The sequence below is a fragment of the Cavia porcellus genome, unplaced genomic scaffold (assembly GCF_034190915.1).
Source record: "Cavia porcellus strain 051 isolate PalLab524CR breed Dunkin Hartley unplaced genomic scaffold, mCavPor4.1 scaffold_6, whole genome shotgun sequence".
NCBI lineage: Eukaryota > Metazoa > Chordata > Mammalia > Rodentia > Caviidae > Cavia > Cavia porcellus.
Window position 1 is genome coordinate 33,843,763 of NW_026947489.1, and position 24,545 is coordinate 33,868,307.

Genomic DNA, 24,545 nt, shown 5'->3' on the forward strand with positions numbered 1-24,545 from the left:
AGGAACATTAGCAAATATTTGGTTTGAGCTAGAACAATAAAAACACGAACAGTCTTTTATGAAGAATCACTTTTTCATGACTTTTTATTTTTTAATATTTATAAAATTACAACAAAAATATTCATATGTTATGAAATGTGGGCTGCTTTTCCGATCAGAAGTTCTAGTTCAGATGATTTATCTTCATTTCAAAGACGTCCCAAATTATTTTGGTGATATGGAAATTACGGGAGGATTATATTTTCTTTTAACTCAATATTTTTCTCATCTCAAAAGTTATAGATATTTATTGTCAAAAATTTGAAAAATCAAAATGAGTCCAAGCAAAGGCCTTACCTGTCCATAGATAATCACTGTCAATATTTAAGCAAGCACTGTTAAAATTGCATATATGGTGAGTTACTGGAGTTTTGGGCTGTTTAACTCAAAACAACGAGAAACTCCTCTTGAAAACAGTAGTTATTTCAAAGTTTTTAAAATCATAGTACAAATTATAGAAGTGGTCTATGTTATCAACAAATTAATGGGTAAAGAAAATTTGTATGCATGCACAGTGTACTACTTCAACACTAAGGTGGCTAAACTTGAGTCATTCGTATGAAAATGGGTAGATCTTGAAACCACAAGGCTAAATGAAATAAACTGGACACAGAAAGGTTAATATTTCAAGGTTTCTATGCAACCCAAATATAAATAAATTAAAGAGCAAAATAAAGGAGCAATAGTAGAAAACAGGAAGGTCAACATTTTTTGATACAGGAAGAGGATTTGGGGAAGGAAGAAGAGAAAGAGCCGGAAGGGGAAAAAATGATTATGCACCAGCTTCCCAAAATGAATATAATCATTATATATCAAAACATTTACTAAAACATATATAGAAAAAGATATAAATATTCACACATTGTATCCTTGTTTTTTTTTTGGCCAAAATATATTTCTGTTAAATTTTGCTGTTTCCCATTTGTATTTGTTTTGGGAGAGGAGAATTCAATTTGACCCAAACAATATGTGTTAGTTACAGTTCAATCTATTTTTTAAAATTTATTTCTGTTTCTGGTCTTAATTTCTATCAGCAATTTTTTCATTCTGCATGTACATCATATATTTAATGCATTCAATAAAATTTGTGAACAAAGCCTATGACTATATGTGACCATTGTGAGTAGTATTTACAGCTCTCAGAAGCATCATTTTAACTTTGACATTTGGTGATATTTCAAGAAGAAAAATTAAGTCTCAATGTAATATAATAATTTATGGATTTCCTGATAAGAATTCTATTTCATCTTTGATCTCAAAGTATTTAAACATTGTCTTTCATTGGCTCAACATAATCAATAATTACAAACACTAATATCATTGTTAGTTTTCTAGCTAGGCAACCCAAGAGCTCAGGATTTCCAACAACCTAGTATTTAAATGATATTAGTACCAGAAACTACTACTTGGAAGCCATAATGTAAAAATTATTTCAATTCATAATCATATCAATTATGTAAAACACACGAGACCACTCTTAAATTAGAGTAACACATGATGGATTACCTGCTTGAAAAAAAATTCTATTTCTAATCGACTCTTACCTTAAAGGACCAGCAGGTGTTCATATCTCCAAAAGAAATATACTCAATGCATTTAGATACTGTCTTGAGTTTACTAAAAGTGTCACTAACTTTTGGGAGCAGTATCTACATGGCTTTGTCTACAATCAATCAAATTCTCCCCTATGTTGTCTCCTCTCTCACAGTATTTTTGTCATATCAGTAATTAAATCAGGGGAAGATCTCCATTGCTGTTTCTTCCAATGCCACCTTTAATCTTTGACACTATGGAGGCAGGTAAATATTTAAGATCATCTATCTATGAAGAGCTTGTAAAAGCAGTAGGAAAAGCATGATCTCAAATGTAGAAGTGAAAAAGATCATAAACAGAAATACCACCCTGATAAACTTAGCAAAAATATTTAACCTTAGAGTTACAAATTAAAAAACAACAAAATATCATCTGCAAGTATAAATTTACAAAGAGTCAAAGAAAAAAAATGAATATACTCGCAAGGTTTTTATATTCCCAGTGACAGTTGAAATTGTTAGTAATCCTTCTAGAAATTTGGCTACAGCATCAAAAGTCTAAAATGTATCCAATCTTCTTGGCTTAGCTCAGAGCTCCATCATCTTAGTTGTAATGTTCTCCTAACAAATCTCCTTGATAACAACTAAAATCTAACCATGCCATTACCCCCCGAAACATTTTTCTTATGCAACAAATTTGGCAATGCTAGGTTGCACACTGGGTACCTGGCCCTGGGTTAATGAGGTTAATGCGGTTGTTGCTCCTTTTGCAAAATCATTCAGTCCAGCAACAAGAGACACTTAACAATTATTTTTTAGTAACTTTTTCAAGTGCTTCTGACAGTTTATTTGTTAATACTAATAATCACTCAATGAGAGATACAGTTGTTAGTTTCATTTTATATATGAGACACAAAATAGTTAACTGGTTTTCCTCAAAGTCATCTAGGCCATATTTTACCAGGGTTTGAGCTCAACCCTCTGTGGTTTACTATCTACAAAACGATGCCAACCTTAGTCTCAACTACCACTTTCCCCAAACATACTACTGTTCAACTGCACTAATGTTCTCATTTCTGAAATGTAACTAACTAGAAGTTAATTATTCTGTTTAGGATTTCCATACTCAGCCAACTACTGACAAAACAATTATTTTCCTCTTTACTAGACCTTGAAATCAAGTATAATCACCTATGTTTTACATCATAATATGTAAAATATAAACATATATGTTTGTTAACTTTTACAATCTATTTTTTACTGACTTTTCTGATAGCTGAGGGTTAGAGGGGGATTTATGATGATTTTGCCATGATTCGGGTTAAGAATGTCTTTACATCTGAGCACGCAGTTGAGGACTGGATGTAAGTTGAATTTATATTTGAATGATCATGATAATTGCCTTAGCAGTCTATTCTAAAAGAACTTATTTTGAATCTTGATGTGTTTGTTTTGTTTCTGAGTATGTTGCCGCCAGGGAAGGTTTGTGTCTGAAAATCGGTATTGCACTGAACAAACTCTTTAGCTTTGGAGCGTTTAGTTAATAGTTAGCTGATGCTGGAATACTGTTTTCTTTGTTATAATGTTTACTGAACTCATGGAGAAAATATGGGGTTATTTATTGCCTGAGTCAAGTGTACAAATAACTGATTTGGAAGGCAATAAGAGATTATGCAAATAAAATAAGAATGCTATTTTAAAGTGTAATATCCTGAAACATACCTGATTACATACTTATGATTCTGGATAGATTGAACCAATAAAATTCAAGAAGCATTTTATTTCTGTGGCGCATGTATGCAGCAAACCCTAAGCGATCATTTTAAAAGGCTTATGGTGAACAACTAATTTTACTCCATCTCTGGATTTCTCCCCTAGACAAGGCAATAAAAATAGACAATCTTACTCAAGATTTTTATTTATAATTCCATCATGTTTGTGCATTTGAGGGTATTTATTGCTTACATCAGTAAGCCCATCTGATTTACCTTTTTAATACGAAGTTATTGTAGCAATGCTTAGTTGAAGTGTTCACTGCTTCTATTGACATACACATTTTCTTCGTTTTTTTCTTGTCTGTACTCTTTCCTTAACCACTAGTAAATCTATCAGGGAGCTTCAGTTTACTGATTATCTTCCTGTATCAGAAATACTAAAGAGAAATCCAAGCTGGCAGCTTAATTATGTCTACATTTTTCTCTTTTTTGATGTCTCTTATACTTTAACTGTAAACCTTCAAAGTCATCACTTTAGCATCATAAAAACCCTCTATTTGTCTTCCTATCAATGTCTGATCTTGGATGTATAGAGATTTTGTCTCATTCTTCCAATGTAAAATGACACCAGAGCTGCTTTTGTGAGTTGTGACTGGAGCCATAATCAGAGTTTTCAGTTGTTATGAAAAGTGGGCAGTTTTACTGTATTTGTGAATTTGAGCTCTCACTCAGTTCAAGGGTAAAATTATAGGTAATTGAATTTTACTGTAGGGCATGCAGCTAAATGGAAAGGCACTTCCCTTGCATGCACAAGGCCTTGACTCAATCCTGAGCACAGAAAAAATTTTTTAACTTTATTTCTGTTACTTCTCTGGCTTCAATGATCATATCTCACATTTTTTGATTTTAGGAGGACAAAACAGGACTGTGGCTCTCTCGGTGGGACTGTCTCCCCAGAGGAGCTGGCTTTCAATGCCACAAATCATCTGTTTGTGTTCAATCTACTTCTTCTGTAAAAATTATCAGAAGCTCTTTACTTCTCCATATTGAACTATTTTTTGTCTATCACATTAAATTTTGTTAGGCAACTAATATTTGTAACTATGTTTCTGTATTAATAGGTATTAATTAATAGGTATTATTAATAGGTATCTATTAATGTATCTATAGGAAATTGTGATTTCTGAGTTTTGCTTGAATACACTGTTATATACATTATTTATGTTTTCTTATGTAATTTAACTCAAATTAATCTCATCAGAAAAATATTTTATCTATTTTCTCAGGAGAAATTATATTTTACCTATCTACTTATGATATTGATAATTTATTGTCTGTCTGGTATACAGTAGGAATTGTACTAGGCATCTTATTTATTTTTTATGTGATTATTTACTGTCTTGTTTGAAAGTGAATTTATGTAACCTTAATTGAACTCTTCTGTAATTTTCATGGCAACTCTGAAAATGGAAATTTTGTTTATGGATGAAAATATCTCTTTATAAAGTTTTATTTATCCATTTAATATTTATATAAATAATGCATTAATAAATAATTAAATCCATTCTGCACTTTTGAGTGACATTTTTTCCTGATTGGCTAACTTTGCTTTATTCTGTTTATCATAAATCCTCATATCCAGAAATTTCTCTTTATAACATTTGTTCCATTTTATATATTTACTTTCATTATAAAATATTCCTGTCTGTACAGTGCTAGAAAATATGACTAAATAAAAATTGGGAAAAATTGTTTACTTTCCTGGTATTTTTCTCTTTATTTTTGACATCATTGAGAAAAAGAGTGACCTCTTACAGGAGATTTCTGATCCCAAGATTAAGTTTCTCTTCCATGTGTTCTTCTAGTTCTGTGTAATTCTCCTTCAAAGCATTTAGTAGAGTTTTGATTAAAAAAATTAAAAGTAGAAGATTTTGCTTCTTAAATAGTAAGTGCCTTCTTTCTGCATATTCTCTCTTTTGTGTGGGCACTGTACTTGTTTCTGGCTAGACAGGTGAACAAGTTACAGGCAGTGGCTGTATTTGTGTCTGTTGTCCTCAAGAGTCTCGAGAAGCAGGGTGTCTAAGGAGTTCATCGCTGTATCCAAAGATGCTGTTGTGGTTTCAGTCTAGGCTGTCCTCCAAAGCCTCCAATGTTCACAGGTGGGGCTTTTCAAATATTTCTAAACCACAGGAGAGTAACACGCTGAAGCGTTCACAAGTAAATATGCTGAGCTCAGAAAAGGCAGGTCACTTGATGTATGACCCGGAAGAGATATTTTCCTCCCTGGCTTCTCTCTTTTTTCTGCTTCCTGGCTACCATGAGCTTCTCTGGCCAGATGCTTGTGCCTTGCCTTTCTTGGACTAGATATGAAAACCATGAACCAAAATAAACTTTAGTGTCTTTAAATCGTGAGAATTAACTATTTTGTTTTAGTGATGAGAAAGTGTCTAAAATAGATTCCAACTTGCTTCTTGACATATGAGAAAAGTTTACAAAAATGTGACTCAAGTTTGAAAGGAAAAAAGACACACAGAGATAGAACAGGTGAATGTAAGCAAAAACGATCCAGAAGTCAGTATTTCAGTGATATCATATAAATTTAATCAAATTCAAAGCATCTTGTAATGATAAATGCACAATTTTCAGTGAAATTCTGTTTTATCAATATTTATGTGCCATAGAAAGAAATATCAAATATATATCTTTTGACTAAATAATGAGTGAGAAGCATTCCTTAAATTTTACTTGTATATTTATTCTTTCCAGCTCCTTTTTGCTGTAAAGTATCTAGGTATTATGCCACATTAAGCATTTTCTTGCTTATGATTCAGGAATATGGTAAAGATATTGAGAGGTTATTATAATATTTTGAAAAATGGTTTATTTTTCAGAGCTAATCAACTCAGCTCACTGTCCTGGTTAGTGGAATTAAGTTGTACTCTTTTCTAGTAGTGACTTTTCATGTTCAAATCCCAATCTCTGTTGACTCTACATTCTATGTTCCTTGCCTATGACTGTCCCATTCCAATCCACTCTTCTCCATCTTTTATTTCCTCTTGTATGTCTAGGGTTCAGTTAAGTTACAAGACAAGTAACATAAAAATTTCAATAAAGGGACAGAAAAGTGAAGAAGCCTTTGTTTCAAGAGTCGAAGTTAAACATTTTAAGAAACCCAGTTAATTTGTCATTTGAATATGGGTATAATAAATATGTTCTTAGCCTGTGGGAAATCAGGAAATCATATAAATATATATCATATAAATACAATCATTCAAAACAGAAATGTACTAGAGGCTACACTGTGGTAATAAAGAAATAAGTATAGAAAATAAATACAAGAAGTTGTAATAATATTAGTAAGAAAAATGTGAACAAATAACTTACTAAGTACTACTATTACCTTTTACTAAAAATAATGACAAATTAATGAAAATGTTTAAACAATATAGAATTAAATGAATGGATATGATAGGGGAGCCCGAGTATACATCACAAGGGCAGAAACTGACACAGGCAACATCTCAGCCTTAAAGCCATCTCCTTGTGATGTGAGGGATTCGACTGCCTGTTCTGTGGGGAAAAGTAAAGATCCAAATATATTCAAGAAATTATTAGAGAAAAATATATGTAATGTTAAATCTTGACTGCCCATTTGACTGGCTAGAAAGGCACCCCAGATTAGTAAAGAACACTTTTGGGATCTTGGAAATTATATGTGGTATCATTGGCCACTTTTGCTTCTAGCTCTTTTCTTGTTTTCTTTTGCTGGTTGCTATGATTGAGCAGTTTCCCTCTGCCGTGTCCTTCTATCATGAGGCATCTGCCTTGGAGTAACCTAGCATGGACAGAAACCTATGAAACCATGAGGCAAAATAAATCCTTTTTTCCTTAAGTTATGTATGTCAGATATTTTGCCCCAGCAATGAGAAATCTTGCAAATACAAAATTAATGAGTAATGATTGGAAGAATAAAAATTGAGCACTTTATGTTTTAAGACTAGTCAATAGAATGGAGATAAAAAGAAAAAACTAAAAATGAAGATGATAAAAATATGAAATAGGAAGAACACATATTCCAGTATAACAGAAAGTGGATATAATTCACCAAGCATGCATAAAAACACTGTTTATCTTAAGATACATGATATGTGATAAAGGGGGCACCAAAAAGGAAGAGAGACAGTTGGTGTTTAGGAAATTAGTTCATTAAATGCAGAAAATTAACTCTGAGTTCCTATCTTATACCATATACATTGGTGGATGCCAAATGAATTAAATACCTAAATACAAAGATTAAAACCACTATAAAGAATAAAATGTAGGAGGATATCTTTGTGATTCAGGGATTAACAAAAATAACTTTTCATATGAGATTAAAAATAATGATGTGTATGTGATGTGTGTGTGTGTGTGTGTGTGTGTGTGTGTGTGGAGAGAGAGAGAGAGAGAGAGAGAGAGAGAGAGAGAGAGAACCAAAATAAGGATTCCCATTGAGTGAAGGAACACATAAACACAGTCACATACTGGCAATATATTTGAAACATCTAAAATTCACAAAGAACCCCTATTGAAAGTACAAAACAAATCTGGAAATCTAAGAAAAAGAAACAATTTCACAGAAAGGGAAAATCTAAAGCTAATAAATATTTGAAAAAATGCTCAGGATCAATAGTTATCAGAAAAATATTGATCAAAACAAAAATGAGTTGGGACCCAACATTCAAAAGCATGTGAAGCATTAGAAGAATAACTTCAAGTTTTAGTAAATAGGGAAGATTTCATGATTTTCAGTAGAATGGTCATTCTGGAAGGAAGTTTGTTAAGATTTGATCAGACCATGTGTGTTCATGTCCAGTAGACCAGTGATTATTCCAATGAAATTCTCCCCCTTCACTCCAAGAAAATGAGTCAAAACAGTTCTTCAGTTTTTATTAGTGAAGAGTTCACCCACAGAGAAAAATAAAATATAGTACTTTCACATACAATGCAGAATACATACATAAAGCAATCATCTAGATGTGGAAAATAATACCTGGATAGACTGTTAAGAACAGTGCTAACAGGGCAAAACTAAGAAGCAGAACAAGATTTATAGAGTAATATCTTTTGTGTAATATAAACACGCACACACTGAAAAGCTCCACTGCATATCTTACAGGAATATGTGCATATTTTAGGAAATGCATACTAAACATGTTTAAGTTGGTACCAAGGAGGGAGGGTTGGTAATGGAAGCAGGAGCTAAGGATAAAGGAGACAGTGTGCTAGGAGAACATTCTGTGCAAATAGTGTCCTGGGAAAGCCTTGGTCAGCGGAGAGTGAAGTGGTCTAACACCAAATCTTTGTCTTTCCTCTGCAATTCAAGTAATAACATTTTCTATTTCAAGTTCAATGAAAGAATCCAGGAAAGTTTAAGTTCAACCTACAGGACCCTCGAGTGACTTTTATAAGGAGCAGTAACTGTCTAGAATGACATTGGGTTGAACTGTATGGAATTGTTAACATTTGACCACTTTTGACCCATGAAAATTTCATACAGGTTTTCTTAATATTGTAAATAAGAAAGTAAAGTCCATCCATATCCTTTTTATTTAGAGGAAAAAAAACAAAACAGAAAAAAGAGTAGAAATAATACAGAATTAAAAAATCAGTAAGAGATCACCAGTTGACAAATTATATATTTTCTTAGAAGTAGTTGCTCGTCACAAAATCTAAGTATAAAAATGGACAGTCAAACAATGACAGTAGAAACCATCCTGTTTGATGAACTAAAAAAACTTAGTATCCATCCATATTATTTAAAAAATCTTTATTAAAGAGAATTTTTACCTTGTCTAAGAAAAAATTTAAGTTATGCTTAAAAAAATGGTTTTGTAGCCTTGGGTCAGGTTCTTCAAATAGTTTGAGAGTATATATTTATGTTTTTTTTCATGACTGTTGAAGAAAAATTTAGGATACATTAGACGTTTATGAGAAATCGATCAGTTGTCATTTTTTATCCCTAGCTATTCCAAATAATATTTTGTATGAAGTGAGGACTGATTTTATTTTTGAAATGTAGTATATACCAGCTATTAAGGATGGCTTAGTAAAGATATCTTTAATTTTACATTTTTATTATTGTTAAATAGTCTTAACACAACTCAGTAATATAATGGTAATATAATAATAATATTTTGAATTAAAAACAATAATAAATTTATCTATGAAGACGTGCATTGTGGTATATATATGTTGTTTAGTCATATAAATATATATCCACATTTTTCTTCAATTCATTTTTTAAACCAAAGCCCATCCTAACTAACAAACAGAGTGATGTAAAGATATTGCTCACCACTGATGTTTCATATTTTAAAATACAAATTATTACTGTGTTCTGATATTCTAATGTGCTACAACCAGAGCAATCACTTTCTAATTTATTGTGAATCTAAATTTTAATAATTATTTTTCCCTTGAACTGTGAGCTTGTTATAAATTATCTTAAAGACAGTGTGAAATGTCAATAAATCTTGTATGACAGTATAGCTCATTCAGTCTTAAATCAACAGTGTTTTATGCCCTGAGCTAGGAAACCAGGAATTTTAGCCAATATAAAGAATAGAAAAAAAGAGAAAGAATTTTTTTCTGAGATGATCATACACAATTTAATTTTATTTTGTTATCATCACCTAGTTTGGTCGATACCTAGGTTCATGACTTGTTAAAGGGATACCTGAACTTGTGGATTACTTTGTAGGTAGAGATTCCTACTACCAATCTAAAGAACAGCCACAAAATAGAGGAATCCTTAAGTAAATATAGGACAATAAGAAAGTAATACCGAATATGATTCTCTAGGAAGAGGTCAGGTTCAAGAAGGGAATGAGCCACTCAGTCTCTGACATTAAGGAATCAATAATGGAATACAAAAAAAGCCACAGACCTGCAGCAGTGTCTGCCACAGCCTGGTGTCTCCTAATTTTGTGTCCTGCTTCCCGCCTTGCACAGGGTGCAGTTTATTCCTGCAGGCCACTTCTGGTTAATCTGGGGAAAATTGGAACTGAAACATCGGGCACTGTCTGTGGATCTGGCTCTGAGAACTTGTCAAGAGCCATAAGTCAAAGAGAAGAAGCAGAGATCTTCCCTCATTGTTAAGCCACATTTCTTTTGTTTTGGAAAAAAATAGAGCAGGTTTATGTGTGCTCAGGCAATAGGTCATGTGTCATCTAATAGTTAAATTTTATTTTAGCTTGTTCTTTTCGGTGAGTACTAGCCCAATTCCTCGAGCTTTTCTTCTTAGGACAAATTTCTCATTAACAGTATTTCAAATCTCTGCTTTCTGTCTTCTATGTTTTATATATTGACCTGTGGCACCCAAAAGCCAAACTCAGTATTTCAAACAGTGTTAATTAATGCTGAGTCAATGGCGAGTCAAAAAGGGGAGTTAAGTGGAGTCCTGTTAGTGTGTTCAGTACACCATGGTGCAATCAGGATGCCATATGTAGCTCGCTTGAGAAGACCTATGTGTACTCGTCTTTCTCTTCCTGATCATAGAGGCCCTTTTCCCCCCTAAGTTAATATCTTTTCTCTCTCTGAAAGATACATTGGAAAAATACATAATGGATGGAACTAGTCATTTCTTTGAAAAACACATAAAATAATATGTTGCCCTCAATAATTTTCTGGGATGTTTGTGGTAGGAAATTAAGATGCAAAAATGTGTCACAGGAAAGAATAGCAATTTTTTTTGGTATTATTGCTGTTAAATCATTATGACATAACATCTTTGTTTACTTTTCAAAAAGTGTACCAATCTGTAATCATGAGTCCAGAGACACAAAAGTATGTTATAGGTACTTCTATTCATCAAGGTTATCTGTCTCTGGAAATAACAGATACAAAATTCTAACAACTTTATTACAACTGCCTTCTTTTCTGAAATTCTGATTCATCTTTATCTGACCCCTTTCCTAAACCACGTCTCACAGGGCGGGTAGATCAACTGGAAAAGAATCGCCTTCTCTGCAAGTTCATTCTCCTTGTGGCAAGAGTGGTAATGGTGCCCGTCTGTAGAAATGTCTTTGTTTGAAATCTGGGACAAGACTTTACTAAATATTTTAAATAGGAGGCTTGGTTACTATTTATATTTTTTTGGTTGTCACTGATTTTGAGAAAGGGTGATTCAGATAATAAACTCCTTGAAATATGACAGGCAGGGAAATGCCATTAATAAGAATTTTGATTTAAAGAAACTATTACCATGGACCCCATTCAGAGCCTCCAGGGTTCCTAGAGCAGTTATGCTCAGAAACTCCTTGCAAAGCATGTTGGGTCTCATATGCAGTTTTCTCATGGTACCTCAGTAATGGAGCAGCTCTCCTTTATAAATAGCTTACAAAATGACTATAAACACAATAAAATTATACAATAAAATTTATAATGACTCTGAAAAAGATAGTTTTGAACTGGTTTGATTCAAGTTAAAAATTATTCATTATTCATTTCCTTGTTATCAGTCATGATTTGACGCTTGAAGAGTAAGCTGATGTTGATACAATGCATTAGGAAGAATTCCCCTCCTGAGAGCCAGTGTAGCTTAGCAAAGCGATATTTAATGTTTTCTATGATATTTATTTAACTAAAATGGTTGAATAGATGTTAAACAGAACAGAGGTTAATGGTCTTTGTTATTGATATTACAAAAAATTAAGAAAGAACAAAATAGGGTTAATGATGTATGCTGTTATTGTTGTTACAGAAAATAAAATATGCAGTAGTTGGGTGCTGTGAAAAATAGGGATCAAGCTGGGAATAATTAGCAAAATTACATCATCTTCTAACCTTATATCTAAAGACTTTATTTAGCTTTAATACTCTTTAATGTTGGTCTTGATTGGCTTCACATAGATACAAAAATTTGTACATCATTTTAAATGCCAATGAAAAGAACAAATATGTTATGATTTTCTATAATAGGGAAAGAACCACTGAAATCTACAGGACACATTAACCCCTAAAAGAATCAATCAATCAATCAATCAATCTACAAATGGGAAGCACAGAGATAAACAAGAACTTCTAGATGCAGTGGCGTCAATGGGAAGAAACTGTGGAGACCTCTAGCTTTGGAAACAAAAAGCTTCTGGTGTTTTATGGCACTGGAGAGTGACTGTTAAAAATAGCACATTTTATATCTCAAAATAGAAGAGTGATATATTTACCAAAATTTAATTATTAGTATTTAATATTATTTAATTATTATTAATTAATATTGATTATTTTTAGTAGATTATTATTTAACACACACATGAATCAAAACATCATGTTTTTATCTCACAGAAGGTACAAATACTACGTTTCAATAAATATAAAATTAATAAGATAACAAGTTAACAAAAACAAGAATAAGAAATACCTGTGGAATTGAGCAACTCTAAAAACCCAATAGTATTTTTTTGTTCTATGGATTGTTTCAAAGAAAAACTTGCTTTCCTTTCTCACACATGCTATTTTTAAGGTTGTTAGATTTAGGAAATAAAAATACAGGATGCCTATTAAATTTGAATTACAAATAAACTATGAATAATGTTTTACTATATGTATTTCCATGCAAAATTTGGTACCCACATATTCCCCCCAAATTTTTTTTATTTACTTAAAGTTCAGATTTAACAAGGAATCCTGAATTTTTTCTGGTAACTCTAGTTATTATAAAATTTCTGAATTTTGTTGTACTCATACCGCTTAATAAATTGTGATGTTAGGTTGGAAATGAAGTTCTCAAAGGCATAAAAATGCAAATATACTTCTCTTGTAGTTAACTCAAACTTGAAATGTTTGTGAACTTTGCCATCATCTGTGTATATAGAAATCACAAGAGCACAGACATGTATTTAAATAATATATTGAGTTGTATATATATACTAAGTTGAATCACAAGAAAGCATTAGTGTGTATCAAAAATGTTTTTGTGTTGGCAATTTCACGCTGTTTAACCTAATATACAATGAAAGATGTTTCTTTTTATAAGGGAAACTAAACCAAAATTGTTATTGGGGTATCAGCGAAGACATACAGTATATTTCTCAAAGAGGATTTCTTTATGTGTATTGCCACAGGTAACTTGTAGAAGGGGCTCATTCCCTGGGCCATTTCACAGCAGCATTTGCAATGACCTTTCATATAAAGCAAGTAAAAATGTTGTGGGCGGTAGTGAACTACATACAGTAACACACTTGTTTATATTTACCAATATCCTGCTCTGATTAAGCGAGACAACTACGAAGACACTGATCACCTTTTAAGAGATACACTATTTCTTTTCACAACAAGTCAAGTGGATAGAAGTATATCAACATAGCTTGAAGCAATCGTCATCTTGCTATGCGTATGGGGGGCAGACAGGCATGAGACGTGCACACATGAATTGTCCTCTTTCAAAGGTCAGCCTGCAATGCTGCTAGTGTGAGCTTCAATCCAGGATGCCTGATATCTTCAGTTTAGTTTTTCTAATGTCACTACTTGGATTCTATAATATATGTGACACTGGAAGCAAGCAGGAAGATAATGAGACAGCTTAGGAACTTGAAAGAGATTTTGCTTTCTGCAAAGCTGAAATATATACCAAGATATTTTGGGAAAAATATATCTAATATTTTAAAACAGTTTTTCTTTACAAGTGTTAAAGATCACTATTTCTAGTATTATCATTATTATTACTCCTTATTTTGAGACAAAGTCTTGCTGTGCAATTCAGGCTGTTCCTGAACTCACTCTGTAGCCCAGGCTGACCACAGATTATGATCTGCCTGCTCTAGCCTCCTACATGCTGTCATTTCTGATGTGTACTTCAATACCTGAATTTTTCTCTTTTAAAAAAAGATTTTTAAAACTTAACTGCTGTTGTGAATGCAAAGAATGATATTCATTTCATAGAAAGAAATTCATGTACTGCTACTGTAGAAAATGCCTAATTCATATTTGGGTAACATAGTATTTCACCAAATTTTATAACGATTCTGTTGTGAGGAACAATACCTAGGCTATTTTTCCAATGAGAAGACATAATTGTACTTGGAGGTGAGTAAGGTGAGACATAATATATTAAAACAAATAGAATTTCAGCTTTTGAATGAAATGAAATTATTCAGTAATTAATTATATAAGTTGATGTTCTGAAATTATTTGATAAGGATAGTCAATTTTCATTTTTTTATTAAATTTATCTATCAGTTTTCAGTTTTTCTTTTAAAGTTACAGTTTTTCTTTTTAGTTACATTTTCTTTTTAGTTACATTTCAATTTTAGAGATAACATTTTGTACAACTTAGTCTACTTATATGTAATGAATACAAATGACTTTTGACTGATATTAGGAATTTTATATAGATTCTATACTGAAATATTATGTAACCAAAATTTAGTATAATTCAGTAGTACATTCTTAACTATTTTACCTAATGACTTTAATATAATACTTTGAGTTATTACTTTAACTTATTGTATTTTAACATTAACAAGTTTTAATCAATACAGTTCTCATGTAGTTCATAACATAATGTGCCAATGACAAGTACTATTTTCATCATATACCTAGAGAGAAAACATGGAAGTTGTATATTCAGTCTGAGGTGAGAGTTTTGGAATTTTTATATGTGAACTAAGCATTTTTACTGAACATATTCTGTTGGAAGTTTATGTGTTAGAAATAATTTTAACTGACACATAAAATACTAAAATTATATGTATCAGTACACTAATGTGATATTATGATGCAATGCTCATAATTCAAATCAGGTGAACATTACTGTGTCCTCTCGTAATGAATATACAACTTTCATATTTTCTTTCTAGCTATGTTTATAAAAGTGACGTTACACTAGAACTTCTTGCTCTTATGTCACTATAACTTAGTATCTGGTGATCAACACTAAGCCATCTCTTCCTTCCCCCTTCTTTCCCACCTTGGAAAACACAATTTTACTCTCAGCTTGTATGAGGCCTACGTTTTAGACTTCATATGTGGTGAGATCGCATAGTGCTTGTCTTTCTATGCCTGGTGTATTTCACTTAGTATAATGATCTTGAAAATGACAAGACTGAATGAGTAATATTCCGTGTTACATTCTACACCACATTTTCTATATGCATTCTTCAGTTGATGGGCACTCAGGTGCATTCTGCTTTTTGGCTGCTGTGAATAATGCTGCACTGACCATGGGGATGAGGTGTCTCTTTGACCTACTGATTTCATTTCTTTTAGATACATAGTGAGTAGTGGGATGGCTGAATCATATGGTTGTATTTTAAAGTTTTTGAAGAATCTGCATATCGGTGATGCAGACCTTTTAGAGCTTTCAGTGATGGCAAACAGCTTGCTGTGACATGCATGCCACAGGCTCACCACCGTTTGTAATGTTTCCATAATGGCTGTAAATTTGCATTCTCACCAATAATGTTTAAAGGTTTTTCACTACAATGTGCCAGCCCTTGTTACCGTCAGTTTCTTTGATAATAGCTATTTTCACCGGGATAAAAATCTTTTTGAATGTAATATCTTATACTTACCAAAAATTTGTCCAAAAGGGATAGGAATGGAAATATTTTTGTTAATTATCTCAAGATTTTTATAGTCATATTACTATATGACTATATAGTACTATATAGCTATATAGTATAGCTATATTACTGTTCTCACTTGAATCAGTGGTTTAGGGAACAGATATTTCACTTATAATTTCTATTTTGGTAGATCTTTGCAATGTCAGTATGTGTTTTTAAAATGCCTTTTTTTTTTTTTTTTTTGGTACTGGGGATCAAACTCATAACCTCACACTTGCCAGGAAGGTACTTGTGCCATTGAACTATATCCCCAGCCCCTAAAATGCCATTTTTATTTAGTAATTAAATTTGATTTTTTAGGAAAGAATTTTTTATTCTGCTTTACATATTAGAATGTATTAAGCCAACTGCAATTCATGTGTTTAATCCCAGCTACTTCAGAAGCTGAGGCTAAATGTTTCAAAGGCAATTTGGATAATTTAGCTGGAGCCTGTCTCAAAGTGAAATAGACAGGTTATAGGGGTGTACCTCAACGCAGCACAATTGCTTCGCATGCATGAGGAGCTAGGTTCAGTCTCCAGTAATGAGAAAAAAAGGAAAAATAACTTAGCAATAATTTAAAATGATCTTGGAAATGTAATAAAAATAAACACACGTCAATATTTTGGCAGACATGTATTCACTGCTCCAATATAATGAACAATTTCTAATTGATTAGATTTATGAAAGAGGCGCTTGTGACGTACATACTGGGCAGGCAAATTTTTTTTTAGCCAATCTTATAAGTAAGTTCTGAAAATTAGGTTAAACTTAAAATTTGGCAGGAAGATTCTGCACAAGCTGCAGCCATACTAGCTGGGGTAAATTATCTGTGGGTGAGGCCTTTACTGCAGCCAATTTTCATTTCCTCATTAAATGGTCATCATGTGATTTCACTATAGTCAGATAATTCATGCAAAGAAATATATTGAAGCATTTTTGAAAAATTTATATTTATGCATTATTAACAGAATGGAAATGAGATAGCAAATCATATTTCAAGTCAGAAATTTACTTTTATAACATAAATTTTAAAGCTATAACTTGTGGACTCTGTTTTGTTTTCTTTCATTATCAGTCACAACTTTTTTTTTTTTTTTCTGTACTGGGAATCTTACTCAGAACCTTGTGTTTGCCAGGCAAGCGTTTGACTGCTGAGCTGTATCCTTGGCCTCTAACTTCAAAAAGTTTTAACCTTTAATCGTATAGATTCAGTAGTAACTGCCAGATAACATGTTTCACAGATTAATTTTTTCACTGAATTTTTGTACTTAGGACAGCAATGATATTATAGTTCTTTAATTTCTTCAGTGAAACAGAAGATCAGTGGTACAATATTTCCAGAAAGAAAGTAATTTCTAGGATCTGTTCAGAAAATAGTATAGTTACATAAAATAACTTTTTAAGACTAAAAAGAGGCATGCCTTCTTTATCAATTATCTTACAATTGGAACAGTGCTACTGAAAAACTGTACATGCTTAGAAACTTCATGAAATTGGCATAGATTAGTGTTTTACAAATTTTTACAAAATTACTTATCTATGAAAAGTTTGAAATTAACAAAAACAGAAACTCTGGTCCTTAACAAAATTTGACAGTTTGATAGGCCAGATGCACTGCTCAGAGGCAGGAGACAAAATACTGCCTGCACAGAACTTGGAAGTTTCTATCTAATGTTCTTGCAAAGGTAACATGTTTAGAGCATGAGTAACAACAGCAATGCTAAAAAGCAAATAATGAAAAATAATGTGAGCAGTCAACCGCTCTGCACAGGTAGATTGTGTGGATACTTCAATTTTAGGTGGATAGAAAATTTCCGGTGAGAATCTTTAAAAAAAAAAAAAAAAAAAAGCAAAAACAGAATGAACCTTTTCTATACTAACTTTGAGGTCCCAAGTCATATATATTATTTGGGTCCTCTAGATGAAAAAAGTCATGAAAAAGTGAAGAGTAGATAGATGATAAATAGGTAGATAAAATGATTAGAGAAATTTATTATATAAACGTACAGGATCACAGCCAAAACAGTCCTTTACATGTTGGAGAACTAAGGTACTCATGGTGAAAAGCTGGGAGCTATGGAACAAAAGGAGTTAAGGGTGTACGGCCCACCTGAAACTGAAGGTTTGGAAGAGCCCGAAGAGTCACTCGTGTGAGTCTACACTGAAACAAACTGGAGTTCACTGTCTAAATGAAAGGGCAACAGAAAAAGATTCACTTGCTAAGCTTGAATGGAACTTCTCAAATGCAGACTGACTTCCTTCCCTTTCATTCCATCTAAGCTACAAGTCTACTGGATAGAGCCGCTTACAATCAAGGAGGGTCCTCCTCTATCAGCTCATAGAAGGGCCGCTTACAATCAAGGAGGGTCCTCCCCTATCAGCTCACCGGCCTGTGTGCCAATCATCTCTGGAAACCCAGATATGTGTACAACTGTGCTTACCAATCTGCTAGGCGTTTCTTAATCTAGTCAAGTTGAGAATCATGGTTAGTGATTATACCATGTTACCTGCATTGTCCGTTATAAAGCAAAAATATGCTACTATTTAGATAAGAAACAGACAACAGTGTAAAACAGATCACAAAAGTACATCAACAGTACTCAGTTTCAGAATGAACCAAGTGAGGAATTCAGTCTGTTTAATGTGGGTAACAATTTGTTCTCTGTAATTCTTTCCAAGTGCATATCCTGTTTGACCACATTGGTTGACCTTTTTCAAAACAATGAGGGCTTTAGCAATCATTTTAACTAAAATAACTGAATGCATATGTGAAGGCATAATTAGAATTAGTATTAACTTGAATTTTGAAATTTGCCATCAAAACTTGATAAAAAACTTTCATAATATGTGATAATTATGAAATTACACTAATACATTTGTTCTCCTGAGTCTTCTATACCTTTAAGCAAATGCAGAGATTTTGTATGTTTCCCAAAACATGCTTAACATATCAGATGTTTTTTTTTTCTTGAACTAAGTAGCAATAGTGAAAAATTGTTAGTGAAAATACAACTATGCTAGATTTCTTTATCTCACAAAGTTATTACTCTTATGTGCATTTTTTGGTGCTTTTAACTTTGAATGTTCTCAGCTTTGGGTTTGATGTAAGTGCTCAACAATATCAAAGGCATCAAGTACTACATAAAAGACAGCAGCACCCATAGATTATGGTTTCCATGTATTATTCTGTTTTGGCAATAAACTGAATTCATGCATTTGTTCTTTGTTCAAATTCTTTTGCTTTTATAACTGTAAGAATTTAATTATACCCACAACTGCATTTGAAACTGAGATTTATATTTTAGGGTACAATCATATTTTACACATTATTTAGTATAATGTATACAATAATAATCCAATTACTATCATTTACTTTAATCATCCAATTACTATAATTGCTTACCATCCAGTTAAAATTTTTAATTTTATACTGGGCATTTGCACAACAACAGCAACAACAATTTTTATATGCCAAGTATTATAGCAAATATTTACATTGGATCCATGAGATAGACACAATTGTATTTGCTTTTTGCTGATGGAAAAGTGAGTTTAGAGATGTATGTGCCCGCATCTTTAATAAATGGTCTCTTAACTCATATCCACTGAAACCACACTGTTTTAAGCATTGTATTGAAGTGCCTTTCTTCCAGAAGTTTTTCTAAATTCCTATCTTTAATTTTATTTCCTTTTATTCATTTTATGAAAGTTCTTTTCTAGTAAATCAATTTTTACTAGAAAAAGCACCAAAGTTAAAAGCATCCTTCAGCAGTTGGGGTTCTGTTTTTCTTAACCAGTGCTGAAAAACTACAGAGTAAAAATTGGAATAATTATGAAGCAATAATTTAAAATTTATTCAGAAATTACTCTTTTCATTTTTTAAAAATGTAGATATCAGTAGGAGGGTCAAATTGTGTTAATATAGGCATGTTTTGTTTTTCTAAAACTGCAACATGAATCTTCACTATCCTATCTGTTGAGATGTATTTATATAAATACATCTATGTATCCATACCTGGGATTATTTAATTACAGCAATGCTAGAAAAACAACTTTTACTCAGGAATAAAAGTATACTAGAACATTTGACTCTGAAAAATTATCGAAGTAAAAAGTTATCTCAATTTTTTCTTAAATTTTACAATTCAAGATAAAAATGCATGTACAAAATTATATAAAAATGTTGTAAGTTTTGATGATTTAAGCTAATGATCTCAGATGCATCATTTTCCAATGTCCATCTACTGAAACACAGCACCGTAATCTACTTTGGGGATCTTATAAGCTACAGTTTTAAAATGAGGGTCACAAGAAGGTGAAAACAGTTGGTAATACACTTGTTGACCCTTCACAGGAATTCCAGATAAAAACCCCAGAAGTTGAGTCAGAGATAATCACAAGATCTGGAATTTACAATAACAAACTCGCCATATATCTCCTTGTCAGACTTCTTCCTCTTAGGGAGGGACAAAAGGTCACTAAAATAGCTTTTTTTCCATGAAAACATATTACCTTTCTTTAAGGGATATTGAGAAATTGTAGCATCCGTTAAGCAGGAACAGTGAAATTTTTTTCTCATTGAATCTAAGTTTATTCTTAAAGACCCCAATATTTAGAAACACTTATTTTTCAAACAATGCCGGAAAGTTGGAAAAGAACAATAATAGCAAGAACAATAAAAATGAAGAGTAAAAGATTATTTGATCTCACATAAACATCAAATAACAGCACATTTCACATGATGAGACACACAAGAATATTCTAATTTAATGATATTTAAAACAAAACTTGCATAATTTTATCCGTGTTTATGTAGCTATATGCTAATTCGAAATTTAGGGTATTAAATAAAGGCACCTCACCTTTGATCTTTCCCCCCTGGTAAGTAGAAATGTGGAAATGCTACCAATAGTCATTTTCCTGACAATCACGTTGGTGATTACACTACCGTAGAAAGCAATGTTATGTCATATTCCTTAATTTTCATATTAAATTCTGTAATAGTAACATGATGATTTTACTTGTCTTTACAAATTTGGTATAAATTATAGACAAACGCTGAAGAAGTCATTTCATGTTTTTATTTTTCCAAAGACTATGATGTAAAAGACAAAGTTTAGAATTTTAAATTTATTTTCATAAAATAAAATGTAGTATAGTCATTAGTCTTAAAAAGAAGAAAAAGGAATATGAATAGTATACTTTAACTTTTATTTTAGCATTGTTGTTTGTTTCATAGGGTTTCTTTTTAAAAAAAACCCAAATTTTCTTTAGCCAATAATTTGTCTCAAAGATTTTAATAATTGATGTGTTTAGTAGTAAAACAACTTGAATTTTATAAATATGTGATATCTTTTAAAATCATGCTGGAATATCTTTCATTAGAAATGGTGTAAATATTTTTGTGGTCAAAACAGTGGTTAAGGTCACCATAATTTATCATTATCATTCAAGAACATGATACATCTATATTAGAAACACATTTATTTTTCCTTAAAAGTGAAACAAATGAAAATGTCTCTCCACTTTACATTTTGTTATAAGACTATGGCTATAGAAAAAGTACTTAAGGACAATAAATATTTTCCTGAAATGCAAACAACCATCGTATGTATATTGTCAGTCACTCAAATGATCTTATCTGTGAGGTGTTAGTTTTCCGTGAGCTTGCAACTTCCATTCACAAGAGATAAAGAGTAGGGATTAGCTTCTAGTGAGTTGTTCTCCTCAATTCTAGCTCTGATTTTACAGATGAAACTGAAGGATGAGCCTCGTTTGGTTTGCCAAGTTTTCATCCTCAATACTTATAACAGTATTTGGGCACTCAGGGGTGCTCACTACAAATGTAAGAATAAATAAATGTTTTGAAATAGATAAATATTTTGGCAAAGTTGTATTTAAACTGGAGTTATCTGATGCAAGGCGAGGGGCTTCCCTTATATCTTTAAGTAAAAAGAAGCAATCAGAAACAGGCTTAAAGAAAATTCTAACATTCACACCACATATATGCAGAGTATTTTTATCAAACAAAAACTGCAAAGAAACATTTAGAAAGTGAGCACTGCATCAATAAATAACACTAAAAGAATGTCATAACACAGTTAATGGATGCTTTTAAGTTAAAAAGACAACCTTTTCAAATCCTTCTGAATAATCAATTTACATAAAACAATTAGAAATGTCAATTGCAATCTAAGCTTATCTGCCAATTTGAGGCTTAGTGATTAATACTTGTACATTTTTTGCCAGTTATTCCTTGTTTCTCTTAAGATTATGGAAACTTGATTGGTATTGATGCTATAGAATGTGCCAACCAACTGTCAAGTATAGAAAGTGTCATTTCCTGGCTGAAACATATATGTTCTTTTTGGTTGATTTAGGAATTGTCAGGTTATCTAGTAAAAAAATAACAGATAAGATGACTTCACTGATTTCCACAGTTTTCACTTATAATTTAAGTGCATCCCTTTTCCAAAGCCAGTGAAATTTCTTATCCAAATTCCTGTTTCTTTTAGGAAGTATGAATTAATAAGAAATTTAAAAAAAACTCTTTTCCATTCCTCTGTTTGGAATAAATTTTTTGGATCATTTTTATATGCTCATGTTTTGCACAGCATCTTTAATTTCTTATTGCATCTGACAAAAGGCTTGTTCCATCTTTCTCTTTTCTATCTTTTTATTAATTTTTATGTGGAACTCAGATGAGACAGGATGCAGTACTGCTTTGACTGCCTGCCATAATATAAAATGCAGTAAAATGTACAGCTGGTGATAGTCTATTTAGAATTTTTTAATGAAATATAAAGGAAAAGACCAGGTGCTTAATTTTTACATGCTGCATTTCATTTTAAAAATTCATGGTATCTTTTTGAATAATTTTTACTCATGCAGATGTTCTGGATATTGTAGACAGACGTTTATTTTATTTCTTTGGTTCCCATTTCACACTAAGCTTTTGCACAAAGAAGGTAGGTTGGATGACTAAATTATTTGTGAGTCAGGATTCTACAGATAACTATTCTCAGATAATTGTCAAATGACTCATGGCAAGACTTTCAATGATGTGTACCTTGTTTTTCCTTGTTCAGAACTGGAGAATAATGATTATTTAACATAAAGGAAAAAGAACTTTAGGATATTTGAGAAGAAATACATGCAAGCAGGAAGGTATTGACTATTAAAATAAATAAATCCATTTATATTATTTGTCAGAAGATGAATCATTGCTTTAAGGACTGTATGCCATAGATTTTTGGAATTGTGAATTTCCAAATAACAAATTTACCTCTTTTTTAGTTTGAGACACATTGTGACCAATTCAGTCTGAACTATTTAGAATTACACAACTAGAAGTTATAATGATTATTTAAGCTTTTCCCCCAAATTATATAGAAAGCTCAACCAGTGTCCTTCCCTTAAGATTAAAAATGAGGCACAGCTGGATAGCTTACAGTGCTATACATCTGATATTCATAGATAATTCACAACTTTAAATGATGATTTGCCTCCTTGGTTAATGAATGAATATGCAAAGGACATCAGGATATGTCTTGAGTGATTACCATTATCGGTAATGATGGAGATGAATTCATTGTGAATTAAGTGACTTCCTGTATTTAACAATCTTCATTTGTCAAAGTTATATCATTGTAGAAAGAAAAATTACTAGTATATTTCCATTTGACAAATCATCTTTTGGTATTAAATTGCAATATAAAATATCCTTTTGAAGAAGCGTATTTTCTCACTGCTGTTTATTCTCCTCACACTGACCCAGTAACAGGAAGAATATATCTGTTACTGAAAATTGAGTCCGCTTGGGCTTTGTTCTACCTGTTCTCACTAACTGATTCAAGGAGAGGGTTAAGAAAACTCAAAAAAGAAAATCCATTGTCTTGAATGACTACATGTTCTTGCTATTCATAAATTTCATTCTGTTTTCCTGATTTACTCAAAAAAGACAGTTTTCCTGTTGAGGTTAATTTGGGATATGTAAAATAATCCCATCCTCTAAACAACAGGGTTGAATTATTTTATCCTGGCTATCAGTGACAGTCATTTGTTTTTCACTATTTTTAGATTTTCTTAGTATTTTCCTTAAGTCATAAGTTGACCAAGATCACGATCTCATATTGGTATAATATAAGAGTACTTGCAGAGAAAAAAAGAAAAAGAACCCAAACAATAATTAGAACAAACCACGAAGCACTCGCTCCTGCTTACGGTCTCATTAGTACATTGTGGCTAAAGAAAACAGCTGGTGTAGGTGTTTGGGAGGACAGAACTGAGTTAATTCTGTGCTTTTGGAGACACTTGACATCTGTACCAAACACAGAATGCTTTCATCATCCTCAATATGGCCTGAGGAAGGATAATATTCTCGCAAGCTTCCAGTATTGCAGTAAGGTGCAATAACTTCTGTCATTTTTATCATTAACTGCTTCTTCCATGTTTCAGGGTGGTGCTGAGGAGTGGAATCACAGAAGAGGGATCAGCACCGAATAGCAGAGCAAGGGTTGTGGGGTCTTGATGTTACTGGCAGGCATAAGCTTCTTCTCTGCAGACTGAGTGGACAATAGAAAAGGAGAGATTGTACAGATTGTGTAACCATAGTACTCACACAAGCAAGGAATTGAATTTAAAAATCTAAAAGTAATAAAAGGTAGGTTCAA

General features: G+C 32.1%; 1 long non-coding RNA gene across 1 annotated transcript in view; it reads left to right on the forward strand.

Annotated features, from left to right (window-relative positions):
• The window catches only part of LOC134476249 (uncharacterized), a 30,878-nt gene extending 6,376 nt beyond the window's left edge, over positions 1-24,502 (forward strand). The window contains exons 2-3 of the long non-coding RNA XR_010047830.1: positions 22,962-23,040; positions 24,331-24,502. This is a non-coding gene — a long non-coding RNA (uncharacterized LOC134476249). The remainder of the gene's footprint in view (positions 1-22,961; positions 23,041-24,330) is intronic.
• The last annotated feature ends 43 nt before the right edge of the window (positions 24,503-24,545 follow it).